Source organism: Aphelocoma coerulescens, chromosome 2 (genome assembly GCF_041296385.1).
Source record: "Aphelocoma coerulescens isolate FSJ_1873_10779 chromosome 2, UR_Acoe_1.0, whole genome shotgun sequence".
Taxonomy (NCBI): domain Eukaryota; kingdom Metazoa; phylum Chordata; class Aves; order Passeriformes; family Corvidae; genus Aphelocoma; species Aphelocoma coerulescens.
This window is the reverse complement of record NC_091015.1, coordinates 107,081,266-107,102,942: the sequence shown is the minus strand read 5'-3', so window position 1 is coordinate 107,102,942 and position 21,677 is coordinate 107,081,266.

The window sequence follows — 21,677 nt, the reverse complement described above, 5'->3', positions numbered from 1 at the left end:
AGCATGGATATATACAAAATTTGCCTCACTCTTAAAGATGTTTCCTGTGACCTTCTCCTGCATGTGGCATGTCTCGTACCCTCCCCCACCTAAGAGCACTACTGGTGGCCCTGCTATAAGCTGTGCAGATGTTTCTACCCCATTATTGCAGCTTTATAGTTGCAAGAGCCTTCCTCGAACAGATGTTCTTTCTGTGTGCATATACCATACTTCCCACTGCAAACACTTTTACAACATAAACAGCAGATTGTCTTGCTTCTGTCGTTCAGATCAAGAGAGAGTAAATGCCTCATTCTAATGATGTGAGTTTTCTTCCCAGAGTGCTTAATGTCTTCCATTCTCACTGGCCCTGCTCACTTTAGGTGTTTCATTTATGTTTCTTGGGCTCTTCATCACTATCTTTACTCTAAAGGGTCTCCCTAAAAATATCCTCTTCTTGAATCTCTTTTACTGCTTTCATTCTCCTTTAATCCATTTTGCAGTGTACCCTTCCTTTTGTAGAAGCAACTCTGCCTTCTTCAGCTGTGCTCAATGAGGAGCTAATTTTAAAGGAGAGTACATTTTCTGGGGTAAGAATTAATACAAATCGGTGAATATAATTCCCACAAGTTGTAGAATAGGAGACAATAATTCAACAATGAAAGAAAGTTTGTATTGGCTAGGTATTGCAAAACCGAGATTTGAACACACCAATCCCTCTGATGTTTAATCAAAAGCCCAACTTGTAAGCAAAGCAATTTGTACAGAATCCTGTAAAATTATGAAAACTAAATTATGAAAATTAAGACCTTTGGCCTCTTTCACAGTGATTACAATTGCTTTCAGAGGACATCTTTGTTCATGACTATTTCTGATTCCTGGGTTTTTATCTTCTCCTGTTTTCATAAGACATTTGTCAGTAATATAGCAGCAGTAATAATATAAATTGCATAGCAATTACAAAAAGTAGCATTTGTCATAGAATAGTAATACATCATGAAGAAGCAAAGGTGGGGAGATTCCTTCTGCCACAGCTAGGATACTTGAACTGGACGGTTTAGAGATACCTGAAGTATCCTAATGACAACTTGTACAGCAGAAATGTGACAGGAGGCTGAGAGCATCTTCTTTGAATCTCTTCCAGCCTCAAAGTCACAGAAGACATCAGTCTTGTGCTCTGCAACCTCCTGAAACACAAACTCTGTCACAGTCCTGATACCTGTGATAAAAATCCTACCCTTTGTTTCCTTATCATCATTTGCCTTTTTAAAAATCTTTTAAAATCACCTTACATCTAGCTTTTCAATTGACCACATTGTTCCATTTTTGCTCACATTGTTTTCCTCTGCATCCTCTCTGCTATAGTTCTCTTCCACATAAACACCATTCCACTGAAAAATACTCTGTCACCTCCTTGTATTAGTTTCAGTTCTCACGTTACAACTTCCCTCTTACTCCTTACACAGATGGACTAAAAGCTATTTGGGCTGCTCACTTCCAGCTTCATGGATACAATGTTAGATGGCTGGCACCTACTATGCAGGCAGACTTTGAGGGTTTTGCAGCTAAAAGCTGTACTTAAAAATGGTGGTCATACAGCTTAAAAAGTAGATTAGGTTCCACTGACAGTAAAATCAGACTATGTTCATTTTGAATACAAGAATTAAATTAGTAGAGGCTGAAGACACAGCTCAGGGTTTCATAAAAAGCTCAGTGATACCCTCTTTTGCCTTTCTTAAAGCACTGTAAAATTAATAATAAATTTCTATTTGTTTGAAAATCAGTGATTTCTCTTTCTGGTAGTCTATGAAACTTTCTACATCTGCTTACAATTACTTTGGAGATGACAATCTTGACACAAATATATTTTTCTCCTTTTCAGTCTTTTTACTTATTCACAAATGAAATCTAGCCATTCTTTAAAAGTAAAAATATACCAGTGAATTAATAATAAAGTCTAGCTGTAAAATTTTCTCTCTCAGAAATGTTTATAAACCAATTCTATTAAGTCTTATTAATACCTTACAAATACAATCTGCATTACACCCATCTACTTCGAGATTATGACCCTGAGCTAAGCATTAGCACTAGTTAAAAATTCTTTTGAAAAATAGCTGTTGGGAATAGTGTGTGTGAAAACTGAGGAAACACAGATTTCTACTGTCATCCTCTCTGCACCGTGCCCATCCATCTCACTGGCATCCACCATGGGCCGTTCAGTTCCCTTCCAAGATGCCCTGTGCTGCCTGCTGCACTGAGGAGCAACACGCCAGTGCAGCTCTGAAATTACTGCTCAGTTTGGTCATGGCTTGAGATGGTTCTACTTATCAATATCACCAGCATTAACTGTGGATTCCCCACTGGGTAAGGCAGTCAACTGAGCTAGAAGTGAAAATTAGTATTGTGCAAACAAGAAATACTTGCTACATCCAGGTAAATGCAAAGATATTCCATAAGATAATCATCACGTTACTGTTGGAATTTAGCTATTATTTTTGAATACTCAGTTAGACCTTACTGCTTGTTATCATGTAAGAGAAAAGGTGTAATTGTATTTAACCTTTTTCTCCCCATGAAGAAAAATAAACAAATTATCAGATGCCATGAGCCAAATAGTTTACAGTACTTGTATTTAAAGAGTAGCTATATTTTCCTTGAAAATAAAGGAAGACTCAACTTACTCAAACATAACCTGGAGTTGCTAAGTCAGTGATGTCACCAACATTACCAATGTTTCTATCACTTCTTCAGGAAATTATGCTCTAATGGAAATATGAGAGGGAAAGTGCACTCACATATTTTCCCACAAATCTCACATTTTCTTAGTCAGTGTTTCTTCTCAGCCATCCTCTTCCACAATCTCAGTTCTGTCAAATCAGAAGAGAATGAGCCTCATCTTTTCTGTATAGTGCTTCCTCTCCTACCCCAGATTTTCCAGCTCCAGTTTCACTATGAGATGGGTGTTCTCATATTTTTCAGGAGGACAGTAGATCAAGCTACATTTGCTGTCTGCTACACCCACATAAAACTGGAGAAAATAATTCATTATGTGGAATGAAACTTTATTTACCCTATTAAGTAAAAAATGAAACAAAATCCCCCAAAAACTAAGAGTGGGACCTACTAAATATCAAGAGCTTCAGTTTGCTGAAATATTGTAATGGATTGATGAACTGGAAATATTTCTTCAGTATGGGCTGCACGTAGGGCACCAGCATTAAGAAATTAAAGTCCTGATTTGATACCATGAGCCATTTGAAATCACATATACTACCTGAAGACTATAAATATGTTGAAATATCAGTGCATAAAGTGCATTTTATTTACAGTGCCAATGTGCTTAATTTGCTTACTTATTTAGGAGAATTTAGACTTCAGGGGTGGAATTGGCATGGAATTACCCAGTTTAGGAAACTGTTTTATCTGGCTAAAGTGGGGAGTTTGAGTCTTTTCTTTTCCTTTTTTTTTTTCTTTTAAGTGAGGAGGATGGGGAGCAGCTGCCTAAAGCAGAAATTCTACAAAACTCATTAGCCATAGTAAAATTAAATTAGTGTTCTCCAGATAATCCCAAGTTACTATCCATGAATCTTTGTACAATAGTGCCCTGCATCTCTTTTCCTCTCACACATATTATATCTGCCTTCGGACTGCTGTTTGGTGCCTTTTAGAAAGTCCATGGTAGAGCCATTGGATGAATATGATCCCTGCAACAAAAAAATTGGGGTGATTTTTATTCCACATCTCATCACAGCTGCATGAAATGCTTCTTCTGTAGCCCTCTGCTAAAACAGGAGACCAAATTCTCCAATATCTCCTATTCCATTTAGTTGTTTAGATCTGCATGAAAAGTCTCTAGTCCCTGCCTACAGTCAGGGAATTCAGAGCACAGCTAAAGAAAGCCCTGAGGCACATTTTTGAGCAATGCAGTTATAGTGGATGTTAATTATAGGGATCCAAATGTCCCACAGAGCAGAAATCACAACTGCGGCTCAACAGAGCACTGGCACATCTTGTTCTTGCTCCCTTTTCCCAGCATCAGAAACTGGGTGAAATTCAAGGGTGTTTTTAGGAGGCCAGACCAATGAGATAATTCTCCTCATGCCCTCCAGTTCTCTGAGAGGTCTGGCATCTCCACTACTCTCCATGCTGCAGAACTGAAGCTTCAAGGACTTTCCCCAATAAATTACAGGAGGATCCTTGCATTCTCCTTGATACATGGGAGAACTGTGAGAAGGTTTTGGACGATTTCAATAATTTCATGACTTCAAAATAATTTTGACTTCATTCTTTCCTGCAACACGGGTTGACTACAACACTGCATGAAGACAACGTCTGAGCCCTAGCTTATAGCCAACATTGAGGCAGCTTGCTCAGTTAGAAGCTCTGCTACACTTCCAAGCTAGACACTTTGTAGGTGATTGGGAGACAATTGGAAACACCACTTGAGTTAGAGCTTGCAATTAACTCTGCGGTACAGATGCACTCCCAAATTCTTTGACTCACTTTCACTTGCAAAGGCAGCCAACAGATATTTTCTCAATCAAAGTGGTTTTATTTTAATCTGAAAAGGCTTTTAGTAAAAAAAGACGTTTGGATTCCTTTTCTACTGCTTGAATAAAAAGTTAAGGGAAAAATTTGGTTTTCAAGAAGCTGAGTTAGGAAATCCAATCCTGTTCCAGACTAGCAACAGTTGAGTGCCTAAAGGCAGTCTCACAACACACCATCTGATTAACTTAGAGCAAGTCTGGACAGCTTTCAGAGAATACACAACTCACTATTCTCAGCCATGGGAACAGAAAAGTAAAAGGAGAGGATGCTTTCAAGGAAGATAATAAGTGAAAAAATTAATTGAAGAATCATCTACCAAAAAAAATTTCCCTTTGTAAAATGATGATTAATCAAAGCAAGAAACAGTCTGTGAAGGGGAAAAAAAGTTAATTTTGACAAATCTCAGCAATTATCACATTAAAATATTATAAATTTTTATTTATTTATTTTTATTTTAGCTGGGGTCAGGTCAGGAAAAACTTCCAAAACTCTTATTTTTCATTTCCAGATCAGGGCTGTATGACACTGAGAAAAATGCAGCAAGAATAACGACGTAAATATGTAAGTTTCTCTGAAGCCAATTTTTACATCTTTTTCACCGATCTTCTCTGTGTCATTGTGAGGAGTACAATACCCTCCTGATATCAAACATCTACATTAAATGATGGGTAGAGAACACCTGCATCCCCAAAATTGTATGAAATGAAGTAATCACCACGCAAGGTTCTAGGCACCTTCTGCTCAACCATGTACCACTCACCACTGTTCCCAACCATATCACAGGTTAGACAAATGCCTCCAAGAAACAGAGACATCAGCACAAATATCTGAGAGAAGTTTTTCCTGAAGGCATCCTTGTGGTAGCTCTTGCAGAGATGTTTTTCAAAGTCTTTCTGCAAAAATGAAGGAAGACATTGGCCCATCTCTACTTCTTGTTGAAAACCATTACTTCCAAAGCAGTGCTAAACCATCCTGTGCTAGGTACCATCTGGAATTTACCATCATAATGCTAAAGCACATATTTTAGTCCAGACTGCACCAAACCAAGATGGCAGATTGTTTTTTTCATTACCCAGTGAAATAGCCTCTGTTTCTTTCCCACTTTCAGTCTGCAAAAGCTATGTCATAATATCAATAAAACTGGTACATCACTAGAAAGGCACAGTTCCCAATCCTTGCTTCATGTGCAGCATGTTGCCCACAAGACTTTCTGATATTGCCTCTTGATACAGTAAATTAAAAACTTAAAACCAAGGCCAACAGAGAGCAAACCTGTCCACAAAATGCAAGTTGCTCAGTATTGCTCCTCCTGGGACCACTGTTCTAGAGTAATGTGCAAATATTCTCAACAAATCACAGCTTAAATATCAGTTTGTTTGCCAAGTGATTCTCCAAACTCCCTGCTTACAGCCATGAGAAAACATTTTATTTATTAATTATTATTTGTAATTTGGGAAAACAAATGGCTGTATTCCCAGTCAGTCAACTCTCCTATCCACACATGCACATTCCAGGAGCACAAGCTTTACCTCTGGCTTAGAGAGGTATTTGTTTCCCTGGGATCCTTCATTAAACATTAGCAGCGCATTACTGCTTAGCAGGTGCACAGACCCCATAGCCAAATGTTACTTGTTAACTGTGGTGCAACATTATATGGCCATAAATGTCTAGGTATTAATCACATGTTTTGATTTGTATCCAAAATTTGATTTATGCACCAGATTTCTAAGACTGTATGCTAAACTAACATGGAAGAGTGAAGGAAATCAATTCAGTCAGGCAGCAGAATCACTCTCTGCCGTGAAGTGGATGTACCTGTGAGCAGGCAAGTCAGTGCTGGAAGAGCAGCTGAAATCAACCACATCAGCAATGGGGGAGGGAAGGGAAACAGAAGCCATCTTTGACAAATTCAACTAACTTCTTTTCTCTGCTAAGGGAAAGAAAATAAGAACAGTTCACACCAGGGTTCAGAGGATAAGGAAAAATACAAGCAAACAACCTTCCCAAATCCAATTTCCTTTCAAATAAAAGAACAGAGCTGTTCCCACTAGAAGTGGAGGTCTCCCACTATTCAAAGCAGGATTTTACAACAATATAGTAGTCTGTTGGTACTTATATGCTAATTTATATATGATTCCGAGAGGGAACAAAGCCCTGACTGGCAGAAGGTCTGTAGACCAGTTTCACTGAGTCTCTCTGCAGTGCTATTTATTCCACTAAAAACACACTGTGCTGCTGCTGTTGATGAGGGTCAACAGTAGAAATTCTGTTGTCACTGCTTATACCATCTGATAAAGTGGTGACCCCTTGACACTCCTTCGTTGCTTTGTTGTGTCAATGAAAACACAGTACAGATCATGCTTCAGGCACAGCACCTCACATGGGACATGGATGCATCGAGAAGAGCGCTAAGCAAAGCTGCAGTAAAGTCAAAGACAAAAGCCTATAGAAGGATGCTTCTTTCCAAGCAACTGTGGCTTGATGGTTTTCTCTAATTTTAGGAGAAAGTCCCATATGATTTGGCCTGTAGCAAAGCTTAGGAACAGATGAGGATACTCAGATGGATTTTTTCAAAATCCTCTTTTCATTCTTCTTATGAATTTCCTAATTCCTACTTTGGCCTAAGGACTGTATTGAAGAGGTCATTCATGAAAATAGGTGAAAGCAGTACTTGCATCCCACCTGCACATGAAACACGGTAAGTAACTGGCCACTGAATTCCAAATCAAGAGAGGAAAAAAGCATAAGATTCCACCCCAAGAGCAATATCTGAAACAATGTACTTCAAAACACCTGAAACAGGATAACTGTACCCAGTTTGTCACAGAGTTATCCAAGGACTGACTGAACTGCGTCTCACTACATAAAGACCCTAACTTTCCAAGGGATTCACTGTCACACTGTACTCCTCATCTTTCATTCAGAATCCTATTTCCTGGCACTGATTTTACCTTCACCCACATTTTCAATTATTTGCTGTGCTTTCTGTTATAAGGGAGGAACCCTGTTGCTGGCCTGAGACACTACCCAGGATAAGGCATAACATACGCAAGACATGGTATATCCTTCAGCCTTGACTTACACCTTCCCCACACTGACGTTCACTTTCTTCCATAATTTCCAAGTCCAGTTAAGCAAACCACAATAATCAATTATGATCAATGAAAATTTTTATCTATGACCTCCCTTTTGTGTGTGTGTTGCTTCCTATTAGCTAATGCCACACAATTAATTTCTTCTTGATATTCTTTTTGTACTCAACAAGTAGTCATAGTTTTGGCCAACCCATCTTTTCAATGTAAACCTTGCTCTAACATGGGAATGAAATCACTAGAGATCTATTATTTCTCGGAACAGGATATTTCATTTGCATAAAATATTCTGCACTTGACACAGTGCCAGGAAGAAACACCTAATGTCCATTCTTCATTGCACTCTTACTGTGGCCTTAGGAACAGAAGGAATCACCGTGTTAGACTTGTGCCTATTACTCCCGAGTTCCCCACTTCTTAGTCCCATCTCTGATTTATACTCCCATGACTCTCTGAGAGCCCTGTCAAGTCAGTGACCAAGATAATGGACAAAAAGGAATTTCTTATGTGATGTAATTTCACATTAAACAGGATGGTTCACAGGTTGTAATAGAAGGTCAATAGCAGATATTATAACCCCTAAATTGGCTGGAAAAAAAGGGTTATTTGAATCAAAACCTAAATAAAGTTCTATACAAGTCCAGATAGCTGAAGGGAAGTGTCTCCATGCGTGTCAGTGATATGCTTGGTCTAATAACCTCAAAGGAAGGCAGATCCCTACCTTGCTCATTTGCATAGCAGCAGGACTTACTGGCAGGGAATGGCATTAGCACTGTCTTCGTATGTACAATGTCTCTTTTTACTTTTAAGTTGGATGGCTATATTCCAAAGTAAAAAAATTATCTAAATGTCATTAGTCCAATGGGAATGCAGAAAATGTACATTTTGGAGACAGATCAACTCGTTAAGCAAGAAAAGGAGACCAAGAAGAAATTAATTAATTGAATGGATTCATGAGTCCCTCATTTGTTATTAATAAAGCACTGAGGAATAAAATGTTGATGAGACACAGTCATTCACCTTGGATCAGTGTGCAAAAGGAAAATTCAGTGCACTGTAGATAGTTATCAAGGCCATATGCACAGCTTTTTGTACTGAGTTATGGATGCTATAATAAATGGTAGACTCAACATTGCATACGTATACTTTGCCTAGGGATGAATTTCACCCTAAAAAAAACTCGATGAGGCAAATTTTAGAGAAGAAGAGAGCTGATTTAATACAATGTATAGCATGTAGTCACTAATGGACTTTTAGTTATTCCCATAGATAACTCACCCCATAAAGGGTTTTAAGTAATTCTTAACATTATTTTCATACACTTCAAAGACAATCAGTCTCTTAAAACTATTTCTATATTTCTCCATATTACAGAGCTATATGCATCTTAGAATATTACACAACTACCTATACACACTACTTTTCTGCTTTCATGGCCAAAAGTGTCCTGTGGTAATGACAACCACAGTATTGAACTTTGCTATTTCAGAAGTCTAATGTATTTTGCCTCAGCTCTTAGGTCTTACTTTTTGGTTACTTATGTTTTATATATATATATATCCTGTTATTTATAGCAGTCTGGCTGCTGGTTTTTGTCTCTTATCAAATACTACCAAAATGAATATGATTTTAGCCATTGTATGGTGTAGTCAAGGCCTGCTCTTACACAATGGTGTCCATTTCCAAGATCTGCTGCAGCCCATTCTCTGAAGAAAACAGAATTTATAATTTATTGATATGCTAAAACTTACTTAAGTTACTTGAAACTGCCAAGGAGCGAAATCCACCCTTGAATATGAGGCCAGGGACAAGGCCTAAGAAGTACTTAAGCTCATTTTGAGGATATAAAAGTGATTGAAGTGGTTATACAGGACTGGTGCAAGTACTTTACACAGGTGAGGAGCTGACCATGTGTGAGCACTTCAGGAAATCACACCAGGTTCTGATTTTCCCCCAAATTTCAGCAACTACACTAATAATTCTACCAGGCCCTCACAGCCATGCTACAAGTCAGGACTGTTTCATTTTGTCTAAGTAATCACGGAGGGATAAAACCACTCTAGGTCATGGTAGAAGCTCAAGTCATTAGAAATACCTCCTCACATCTTTAGTGCTATGATTGTTCCAAAGAAAAAAAAAAGCCTCAAGGCAATTTTAGAAAAAGGAAAGAAGGGATAGATTCAACCAATCCACTTCTACTACAGATTTAAAGAGTACTCTGCTTTTTGCCTTTGCTTGAAACGAGATCTCCCACATATCCCTGAAAGTATGCCATGTACTGAACCTGGTTAGGAGCAAGCCTGCTAGTCTAGAAAAGTACTTTTTTTGTTCACTAAGTAAGCCCAGACAGTACTGAGTTACAAATGATAGAAGAAGAAAGGGGGGAAGAGTTTTTTTTACAGCACAGAAAAAACTCAAGCTTCATTGCATCTGTTTAGTGCTTTATTTCTGAATTTCTAAATCATTGACAAATTTAAAGAAGGGCCAGCTAGTATTGGAAGAGATCCTGAATAGTCAGCAGTAGTTCAGTGAGATCAGTCAGGCCACAAAGCCTTGCCAGAGTTGTTCCTCCCTCAGAAATGTTCGAATCTATATTTAAACATCCTTGATCTGGCCACAAGAGATGTGATAGGGCTGACAGCAAGGGAAGAGGGGCAAAGAGGAAATTAGGGTTTCCAACAGAAGGGGGGGTGGGACAGCACTTCTAGAAAATCTGGGCTCTTTGGACATAATTGTCTGGCAATGTGTAGGTATTACTAAAACCCAGGACTATTTCCAGCACTACATCATCATATCCACTACTACTGTCTGCCAGTGTATTAGTAGTAAATCTGAAGAGCCAGGAAAATAACTGAAGCCTGTCTGCCTGCAATGAGGGTCTGGCCTCTGTGCTGCAGCAGTCAATGCCTTTCTCAGAGAATTAAATTATCTGCTAAATATCTAAAATATTCCTGAGACAATAAATGTGCTTTGCTAAATTTCTGGGGGTGGAAGGAGGGAGAAGTCTGGGATTTGAAGACGAGAACAGCTACATGTATAAATGGAAAGTAGAGCACTCCTGGAAGTGAAAGGCCTCGTTGGCATCACTACACCGGCTTCACCAGCAGCCAGGCCCAACCTCGCAAAGGTGCACACTTTGTGCTTTCCTTTGTCCTCTGGCATAATAAAACTGCTGTAAGATTTGGGAGAAACTCTTTCCACTTGATTCTCTCTAAGGTTGTCACACATCAAGTCAAGACCTTAGGGGTGTGAAAACCAGTGCATCTCAGTCAACCCTAAAAAGAATTGCCTGTAGGAAGGATGCTTAAGAAGAGGATGAAGTGACAGACATCAAATCTGGTGGATTTGGGGTAAAGGAAGGAAAGCAAAGCTCAGACTAAAGGCAATCCCATAGGCTTGTGAGTTCAAACAACAGATAAACCAGTTTCTGAAGTGTAAGTTGTGAAGCAAAAATTTTTTTAATTTTTAACAAGGAGCATTTTGCTATCCAATCAGACCTTTCTTGTGTAGTAGCAGCACCACTGGAAGAGAGATTGGAACAAACCTAACCCAAAGTTAGCCTACTCTTGTCTCTGTTTAGGCTGTTCTTGTCGCAGTTTCAGAGACAGACAAGCGACAAGACACACTGGATTCATGCACAACAGCCAACTTTTATGGAGTCCTCCTTTACTTATATAGATCTGAAGGTCCGTGTGGTCGATCCCTATGGGCTGAACCAGTTGCCACCCGGCCAACCAGCCCACAGCTGCTTGCATCCCCAGCGGCCTGGGCCTGCTCTCCAACAGTCCGCACTGGTTGGATTACATAACCTACTGGTCAGGGCACTTATGTAATTTCAGTTATGTCTTCATTATTTCATTATAAAACAGGGAGTTCTAAAATGGGATTAATTGTTATTGTGAGGCCTTCAGGCCAGCTGCTGACCAGCACAATAATTCCCCCTTTTTGTTCTTAAATATAAAAGCAGCAGCTGTCATCCTGTCTCCAGTGCCCTTGGAGACAGGGTTACAAACATGGCCCAACAGGCCAAGGCCGTTTCAGCCAGAGATGTGTCCCGTTGTATCATTGGTGATGTAACAATCATATCCAAAAGCTGTCAAATGGGATTACCGGTGATACAAACTCTCAAAGTGGCATGCGGCAGGCTCATTATCTTAAAAGTTCCAATTTAACAACTTAGCTCTATGAACAGGAAACTTTAGAACCATGGGAAACTTAGAGCTCGAGTGTCTTGATGGAAGAAGGCGTGCGAGGCTTTTGCCTGTGCAGGTGTGTCTGGTTGTGGTGCTGTCCAGGCAGGGCTACCAGCAGTGTAGAGACGGTGACGATATCAGGGTGTTCCGAAGGGGAGCGATGGCTCTGGGTCTCTCTTCTGGTCTCTCTTGCATCCTTTGTTGGTATACATCTGGGGAAAGCTCCAGCTCCAGTAATAGTGGCTGTTGTGTCTGCTGCTGTGTCAGCGGCAACATTAGGAATTCCTGGTCCACCGCTATTTCCAGGCATGACGCTTAAGTGGAGATTGGGTGCCTCTGATAGGGTGTCTGTCTTGGGTAAATGGGGCCTTATTGTGTCATCAGTTTTAATCACAACTTTCCATCAATCTCAGTGGGAAGTTTTGGTTTAAAATAAATGTAACTCCATTGCCTTTGCACAGTGCAGTTGAAAGTGTTATGGTACTGAACTGGACACCAGCTGTCATGGTAGGAACCACCTGAAACTCTAAAACATACCACTACTAGGTGCTGATAACTGCGGGTGTCATTTCAAGTTCATTCAGGTATCATTCCAGTTCAAGTTGTTACCTTCCTGGAACCTAGATAATATGAGAGAGGCCTGTCTTTTGAAACCATCCATCCATAATGTACTGGTTTTGTCTGGGATAGAGATCATTTTCTTCATACTAGCTGACATAGTGCTTCTTTTGGACTTACGATGAGAAAAAATTGCTAACACAGTAACACCAACGTGTTAGCTATGGCTGAGCAGTGCTTACACAGTGTCAAGGCCTTTTCTGCTTTTCATGTCACCTCACCAAACAATAGGCTGCTGGGAGTGCACAAGAAGTTGAGAGCTAGCTCCCCAGCTGACCAAAGGTACACCCCATGTCTTGTGCTCAGCAGTAAAAGCTGGGGGAGAAGTTTTCCAGGCCTGCAATTTCTTGGGAACTGCCTGAGCATCAGTCAGCTGGCAGAGAACAATTGTGGGTGGGTTTCCATCCCTTGTTTTTCTTGGTTTTTTAGTTTGCTTCTTCTTTTTTTTTTTCTCCTTTTTTTTAGCTTAAACTGTCAACTCAACTCACACATTTTCACACTTGTACTCTTCTGTTCCCAATCCCCCTCCCACCAGGGATGGTGGTGATGTGAATAAGCAGCTGTGTGGGGCTGAGTTGCCCACCAGGGTTAACCCACAACACGTGTCTAGGTCTGTCACTGGGCTCACTGGAGCACTCCCAAGGGAGCCCCTTAAGGCAAGGACAAGCCCCCTCATTCTAACAGGCTTACTCTAACTGTACAGCACTGTTCCCAGCACTCAGAGTATAATGGTTTTTCACAAGCCCAGGACTTCTTCCTTTTCATCTGTTTGTACACTGATATCATCCTTCAACTAAAATAGCTTATCTTCCATATTGGTGTTTGTCCTTCTTCACTCAGGAAATAATTTAGTTTCTTGATCTCTCTGTGAATGCCAAGCAAACCAAGCTCTTCTAGCTTCCTCTCATTTCACATGCTTTTCATGCTCCCAACCATCCCAGTAGCCATCCTTTGAACTCTAAATTCACGTTCCTTAAACATGGGACACCACAACTGCATGCAAGACTCTGTATGAAGTTATCTACCTGAATACTCTTATGAAAGTTAATAAAATTATATGTGCAGGGATTTTTACTGCAGTAAAAATCATAGCCATAAAAAGCAGTTCTTTCACATCTTTTCTTAGTGTGGCTGATATTTAATATGTGAATGATGGCAGACAGATGAAAAAAAAAAAGTAGGTGACTGAAACCTGGAAGTACAAGGAAGGTTTTTAATAAGTATTTTTCTTGGTATAATTGTAGTGGATATTAACTAATAGTTATACTTCCTCACAGAAAAAAAATCAAATAAGCCTAAAATAGAACTTTTCACCGAGAATATGTTAGTCACAGAACAGAGCAGGGTTCTTAGGAATTTTGTACACCATCAGTGAAGAGACTTGCAGGAAAAGTATGAGATAAATGGCTTGTGGAGATCCACAGTTCCATGCCAGTTCCATGCAATTAAAGCCTAATAAAGCCCTTTTGAGAGGCCTCTATCAACACACTGGAAGATAAGTCCCATTTTCAGGGAAAAACACTAACACATCTCATACATGTGTGAACACTTTGTTCAGTTCCTTAACACACTACATTACCACTTACTAGTAAGTAACCGTAAGAACTGAATAGGAAAATTTCCACCTCATACAAAAGCTCTGAAGTTTTTCTTTAAAAATACAAAAAAACATAAAAAGCAAAAACCAAACCCCACACAAACCACAAAAAAAAACTAACCACAGCACAACAACAAAATAAAAAAAGACCTCTTACCACCTCCACACTCCCCAGTTGCAGCATGCAGCCAAGAAGTGGCTGTGCTCACTCCAGCCTGTCGTCTCCCTTGCCACACAGCAGGCTCAATGCAATGCTGCCTACCTTCTCCAAGGAAGTCTCACAGCAAATTCTCAGCAACCATTTCCCGCCAGAGCTGAGCATTGAAGCCTGTCAATGAGGTTTCCTATTGAGGCTATCCTCAGAGTCAGAGAAGGTGATTATACCCTGATTTTATTCAGTGAGATCAGGGGCTTAATCAATGTTTCTCACTTCACTGGTGTAGCCTATAAACAGCAATCATGGGGCTCATGGGGGTGTTGGGCTTCTCTAAAATGAAGTTCTGGAGCCAGGAAACTTTTCCTAACAAAATCTTCTTGAATTGACTATATTTTCTGTCTCCAAAGTGTGTTTTCAGTGAAATGACATGTTTCAATGAAAGTATTTTTATTGAAAGGACTTGCTGGTACGCTTTGACGAGCACGTTGAACCATGGATTGTGCACCCATATAGAAGAAGCTAAAGGACCCAACATGTTTTGTGCATACAAGATGAAAGGAAGTTTCCAGCCACATCTTACCCTACTCTCAGGAACTCTCATTCCTTGCTGACATTCTCCAACAGATTTATACAAACATTGGCTTTAGCAGAAACCAAGGAAATTTTTGGAGTTTTGTGTGAGATTTCACTACCTTAACTCAAGCTGACTGACCCTTTGCTCTAGACAAAGTCATTTTCTTTTTACAGGGTTATCTCCCTCTGCTACCCCTCTTCATGTAGGACAGCCCTGGATCTCCTCCAGCTGGGCAGTTTTCCTGTCTGGTTTGTGCAAGAGGAGAGACTATGGCCTTCCCTGCTCCTTTACACATCTGAAACTGCTTTCTTCACAAGAACAATTCTGCTTGGCTCCCTCATGAGCTATATAAGGTTGCAGTTGCTCTGAGAAGCCCTGGCCACCACAACTGTATTGGTTTTCTGTTTATGGTATTTGTTGCAAATGTTATTCCTAAGTCCTCATTTCATTCTGTAGCCCACAAACTTGATGATAGCACAAGCCCTGCCATTCTTTCCAGTTAAATACATTTTCAGCCTGAACAGTTTCTCTGTAGAAAGAGAGACTCTCACAACCTTTTGAGGATGCACTTGATGCCTACTACTAATGCTTAGGGGTTAAGAGTTTGTGGCAAACACCTGCCAACTCAGCTCCCAGTGCTACTTACATAAATATGCTTTTGTTCTTACAATACGTTACACCAGGTTTCATAAAAGCACCCGTGTATGGCTATAAAAGATTTAAAAGATATAAATAATAGCCTAGGAGTAATTTAAAGTTAGGATCAGCAAATTTCAAGGAAGGGATCAACCAACTTTGGTAATTTAACAACTGTTTAAAATACATTAGCAATATCTGGTTTAATCTTATGGTAATTTATAAGCTATGAGGTTTTGTAAGAAAAAAGTCACAGCAATATAGGAACATGGTAAATTAAATACAAACCTACAAGTGAGTTTTTTAAAGAGAAAGTCTATCATTCCAAAGGATTGCTAAAGACACATGAGCATGAATATAAACAAAAAAATGAGCATACAAAAATATGTATATAAGCATTTCAAATAGCTGTTTAGGGTTGGTTTGGAAAGGAGCAGGTATATTTGATTTGTCCCTTCCATTTCTGTTGAGTGCCACAGTATTAATGAAGAGCGGGTACGCAGAATTAGCGCACAGGCATTTTTCATGCTTGAAAAAGAGCACAGTAAGCCCACATTACCCCCTCTCAAGGAAGACATGTAAGGAACTGATTTATTGTATGCATACCTAGTGTCTTGTTGCATATGTACCTCATTATGTTGTGTCTGGGGGTTCCACACTTTTTTTCAGCTTTTCTTACATGCTTCATTGCCGCTAAGGCAAGGAGCTGAAGTGAGAGCTGTTCACCCTCCTATCTGAACTTGGGCAGAACCAGTTGTTAAGTCAAAACTGTTAAGCATAGAAAATACAGTATAAGGAATCTTTGAAAGCATAGCAGGGTGGGCATACACCAGCTGCTTCTCACTGAGGTTGTTTTTCAACACCCCTGTTGTCACTTTGAAGCCAAAGACCTCATCAGGAAAGTGAATCAAGATATGTCTGTCTGCACAAGCAAGGACTTCACACTGGGCTGGTACCTGAGAGGAAGCCTCAGGTAGTTGTAACAGTGCCATGCTTTCATGTGCTGCCAGGCAGCATAGGGCCAGGTGTGCCCCACAAGACCTGGGCAAGCCCCTGTGCCCGGGGTCTGCTACACAGCACAGAATTTCTTGGCACCCTGTTGGCAGTGGCAGCCAACATGGCACAGACCAGCGAGCATGGCTTCTGCTTTAAACGGTGGTTTCATACATGGACATGCATTTTCATGGTTGCCCTTCAAAAGTTTCCACTTAAAACCATAAAACAGACACTTTTCACTGGACCCAAACTAGGACTAAGGACAATTGTCATGCTTTGGAGGGGTTTAATTAGTGACTTTGTCTTGTTTCTTCCCATTTCCCATAAGAATAAAACTTACTGAAATCACACAAAACTTATTGAATCTTACATAAAGGGTCATGGAAGAAATCATGCTCTTCAGTTTTAAATTCTGTCTTAAAAGCCCTTTCCATTTTTGCAGGGCTTTATTTTACAAATAATGCTGAAGCTAAATTTATTCTTTCAGTATAACTGGTGTTAATGATTTAAGTAATCAAACAGGATCCTTAGCATCAGGAACCATGAAATCTAGATCTACTTCAACCTACTTCTGTTGCGTGACATTGCCTAAACCACCAAAGGGTAAAAAATAGGGAAAGTTCTCAAAGAGTAAAAAAAAATATTTATTCAAAGTTCTTTGAAGCAGAGAGACTTTCTGCACCCCATTGTCCCAGTCTTGGCTACATCTTCCAAGTCTTTCCACAACCCAAGAGGTTAATTTGTATTCTGTGGATAATAAAAACAGCAAGCAAGGTAATACAAAACTGGCATTATACAAATGGACTTGGGGCTGCACAAGAAGAATATCAATATTATTAAAGGAAGGACTTGCCTTGTACTATATGTTTCCCATTAAAAAAATTCCTTCATAGAATTCTGTTGAGCTCAAGTGCTCTGGCAATATAAAATATGTTTTCTTCACTTTCAAAAAAAGTCAGAGGCAACAGCAAGACTATGTTATTAATAAAGTCATATGTCAATAAGAAGACAGTAAAGAAAGTAATAATATAAGTGCAAAACTCATAGTGCACATTTCATTGGTTTTAAACATACAGATTTGCAAGGGAATATAATATTCCTGAAAAGAGGATAGTCATAAGTTTATCTTTTGTGGGACTTAAACTGCTGAGAACATCTTAGGTTTGGACCCCAGAGTTCAGGAAGACATAGAAGAAGTTGCCTGACACAGCTCTGCCAGCCTACTTCCAACCTGACCTAGAAAAACCCCTGCAGGTTTTGTTCTGACTCTCTCTGGAGAAGAGTCTGCCAATTGTACCAGACTGCAAGGTGGTTTAATGATGTGGACAAACGGGCCTTTTGTTTCTCCTGTGCTTGTCTGGGAAAATTTGGAAACCATACATTGTAGTACCTTTCAATGTTCCCACAAACTGAATAGGGAGCTTTCAAAGGTGTAAAGTAAGTTGCCAGAGGTTCAGCAACAAGACAAAACCTTGCAGCCTGTTATTGATAGTTTGCCTGCACATAAAAAAAAAATGGTCCCTTATAAACACATTTGAAAATTCAGGAAAATTGTTTTTCTTGCTGATATTTAGAATATGATTATAGAAGTACAATTTTCACCAGATGTATTCATAGCCTAAAAAGACTAAAAAATGCAAGAAAGAACTTAAATTATTTCAAAGATATTAAAGTATCCCAGGCAGAATGCAGAGATGTTTTAAAAAGAGACTGATCTCCATTCTCCCTCTCCCACATCCACTGTTTTCTACATTTGCCCATGTATCACTTGTTTGCCCTTATCGTTCCCAGAGAATACAAAATATCCTTTTCCAAATTTATTAGTATAAGTTAGACAAGAAACAGAGAAAGGTGGAACCCAAAGGAACTCCTGTAACTTTTATAAATAGTCTTTTACAAAAGATAAGAGTTTATGAACTGAAAAGATGATACTGTCTATTTTTGAGCAGTTTTCTGGTCAATACCATTTTACATGTCATCTTCTCATAATGGATAGTCCTCCAACCACAGAATTGTTCCAAATATTGCTTTTACACTTTGCAAATTACTTTGTGAAATTTTCTCTCTGTTGTAATGGGAGCTGTGCCTAATCCTCTTTGTAGTCGATAATCACATTTCCCATTAAAGTAATCTTCTCTCATACCCATAGGACAAGCTGGAGAGGAAGATTTCACAAGGGCATGTAGTGGTAGGACAAGGGGTAATGGCTTTAAACTGAAAGAGAGTAGGTTAAGATTAGATTTTAGGAAGAAAATCTTTACTATAAGGGTGGTAAAGCACTGGCACATGTTGCCCAGAGAGGCTGTGGATGCTCCAACCCTGAAAGTGTTCAAGGCCAGGCTGAATTGAGCTTTGAACAACCTGGTCTATTGCAGATGTCCCTGCCCATGGCAGGGGTTTGGAACTTGAGGAACTTTAAGGTCCCTTCCAACCCAAAACATTCTGTGATTCTATGATTCTAAGACAAATAAGCATGAGGTGGTTCAGGTCTATTTTCACAGCCTGGAGGATCCTTGCTCTTCAAAACAGTCAGAATTTTCTCACTGGAAGTCCTCTCATACACTCTTGCCATTCAACAGCCACTTAGGCAGGACACAGGAAAGGGAACTCAGCTCATTCAAACTTCAAGTATTCTATTCCTTTAAGCCATAGTTCTTAAAGTTTAATGTTAAGTTAGTGGATTTTTATGAACGGTAACTAGGAATGACATAGCTGTCCTTGTCCTTCTATTCTCTATTCTGTCTCTCCCTCCACATGGAGTTATACTGGGGAATATACTGTGCCAGAAGGAAGATGGATCCAGAGATTCAATAACCTTTTCCAAATCATATCCCGTCCAAGTTCATAGCTCCCTGTACACATGCGCATTTTGGGTCCCTGTTTTTCCTCCATTTTTCCTCCTCTTTATACCATAGTTCCTCATCACTGGAGCACCAAAATTTTTGTTTCATTGAGAATCTTTGATTGGCCTCTGTATAAAAACACCTGTTTTGCAAATAAAGGGTACAAAACTGATTTTGCCATTGGTTCTGTTGCTTTCTTTGAGGCCATCGCTACACAGGATAGAGATTCACATATGATAATGCTGACATTCAAATCTACAACTGAACTGTCTAAAGACAATCTCCAAACACTACTCCAGTGAATAATCAACTGTACATTCACATAGAAATATTTGATGTACTGCTCTATTCACCAGAGTCTTTTACTGTACAGTCAAAGGTTATTTGGAATTTATCCATTGCCACCAGGCTGGAGATCACTACTATTAAGCAAAATTCAACCTGGAGAGCAGTGAAACTGTAAAAGTAATATGGAGTGTTTTAATTCATAAAAAATACTGAAAAGTAGGTTTGGGACCTAGGTTTAGGGAAGATTGTATCAGTCTTTTAAATTAGTCCCCCACAGTCACAAGCATTCAGTACATGTGTAGTCCAGAGGGGTCACAAGAATATTTGTTCCTACTGTCTCTATACACCACATATCCTAATGTCTTATAAAACATCTGAGAAGGCCAGAAGTTACAGCTATAAATTACCATGGAAATGTTGCCATTATGATGGATCCCTATAATAGCACAAAATTTTCCTTTCTACTCATCTTTCTTCAGATGGACAGTTGCTTTAAAACTTGAGCATACATCTTGAGATCATGGAAAGGAAAGAAATGAAAGACAGACAAATACTAGGATTATACTGCGAAGATAGACTCAAAAAAAGCCATAAAATTCACACTAAAACTAAGAATCTCTCTCTTTTACTGTGGAAGAATCGCAACATCTATTCCTAGTATTTGTTATATATAACAGGGAAAAAAGTGCACTCTTAATGCCTTGCAGGAAAAAAAAATGCAATCAACGAAAAATGTAAATTTCCAAAATAAAATAATTAACTCCTCTTTTTGATGTGTGAAAGGAAGTTATAAATTCATCTGGTCTTATAATTATAAACTACACATCTCAAAAGATTTCTGAGTTTCCATGAAGCACAAGGACAGTATACTCACTGAAGAGCAGGAGTATTTCAGAGTCCCAGCCCCCCCAGTGCCCAGAGATTACACTGCACTCCAGCTCTTACCATGCTCACACACTTGTGTTTCTTTTCCAAAGTAGCTGGAAAGTGCATACCTGGTACCAGGAGTGTGCTCCTGCGTTGAATGTATTGTCCTCCAGATTGCATACAGACAAGAAGTCTTACATGGAAATCAATAAAAATGTTGATTTTTGAAGACCCAGAGAGTAACTGAAGCTACTTGTGTATAGCTTCTCACCTTTTCAGCTTGCACAACTTTTCAAGCTGCAGCTGCACAAGACAAAGCATTTGATGAGACAAGAGAATGTCACTGCCATAAAATTAGAGCCTTTAACATCACTGGTTTTCATTCTTGCCATAAATGAGACTAGAAATTGGTAGGAAAACAATGTTTCCACTGAGACCACCCTGGAGTCATGCTTTGACCTGATGGATCTGCCTATTACTATCAATATTATTCCTTGTTACCGGAAGAATCAAGAAAATCACTACCTGGGCTCCTGATCCCTCTCCCAGTTGTTCCAGGGCCCCAAAGTCTCTTTTGTTTAACCTCAGCTTTCTCTTTGTTATTTCTTCCTTTCCATTTTGAACAAACAATTGCAGATAGTAATCAGACCTCATTGCAGTCTATAACATTCTCGTGAGCGGAAGAGGAAAGGCAGACACTGATCTCTTCTCTGTGACAGGACCAGTGACAGGACCTGAGGCAATGGCCTGAAGTTGTGTCAGGAGCGGTTTAGGTTGGATATTAGAAAAAGATTCTTCACCCACAGGGTGGTCAGGCACTGGAACAGGCTCCCCAGGGAAGTGGTCACAGCACGAAGCCTGACAGAGTTCAAGAAGCTTTTGGACAATGCTCAGACACATGGTGTGACTCTTGGGGATGGTCCTGTGCAGGGCCTGGAGCTGGACTTGATGATCCTTGTGGGTCCCTTCCAACTCTTCTTAGTCTGTGATTCTGTGTTTCAGTGACTGCATAGACAACTGGTTTCCTAAATGGTGAATCTTACCCTGTCTTGAACAATTCTGCAGGGACCACTAGTCTTCTTTGGTTTCCACAACCTCGATACTGAAATCAAGTCCAAGGCAGATAATTTGGGAACTCCAAGAAATTAATCTTCGAGCCACCAGTTCAAACGATGATGGGCTGAAAAACACTATATGAAATGAGGTACTGGTCTTACTAATTTTCTTATTTGTGAAGTATTTTACATCAGAAAATCATTAGGGAAATCTGTATTAAGTTACCATACTTT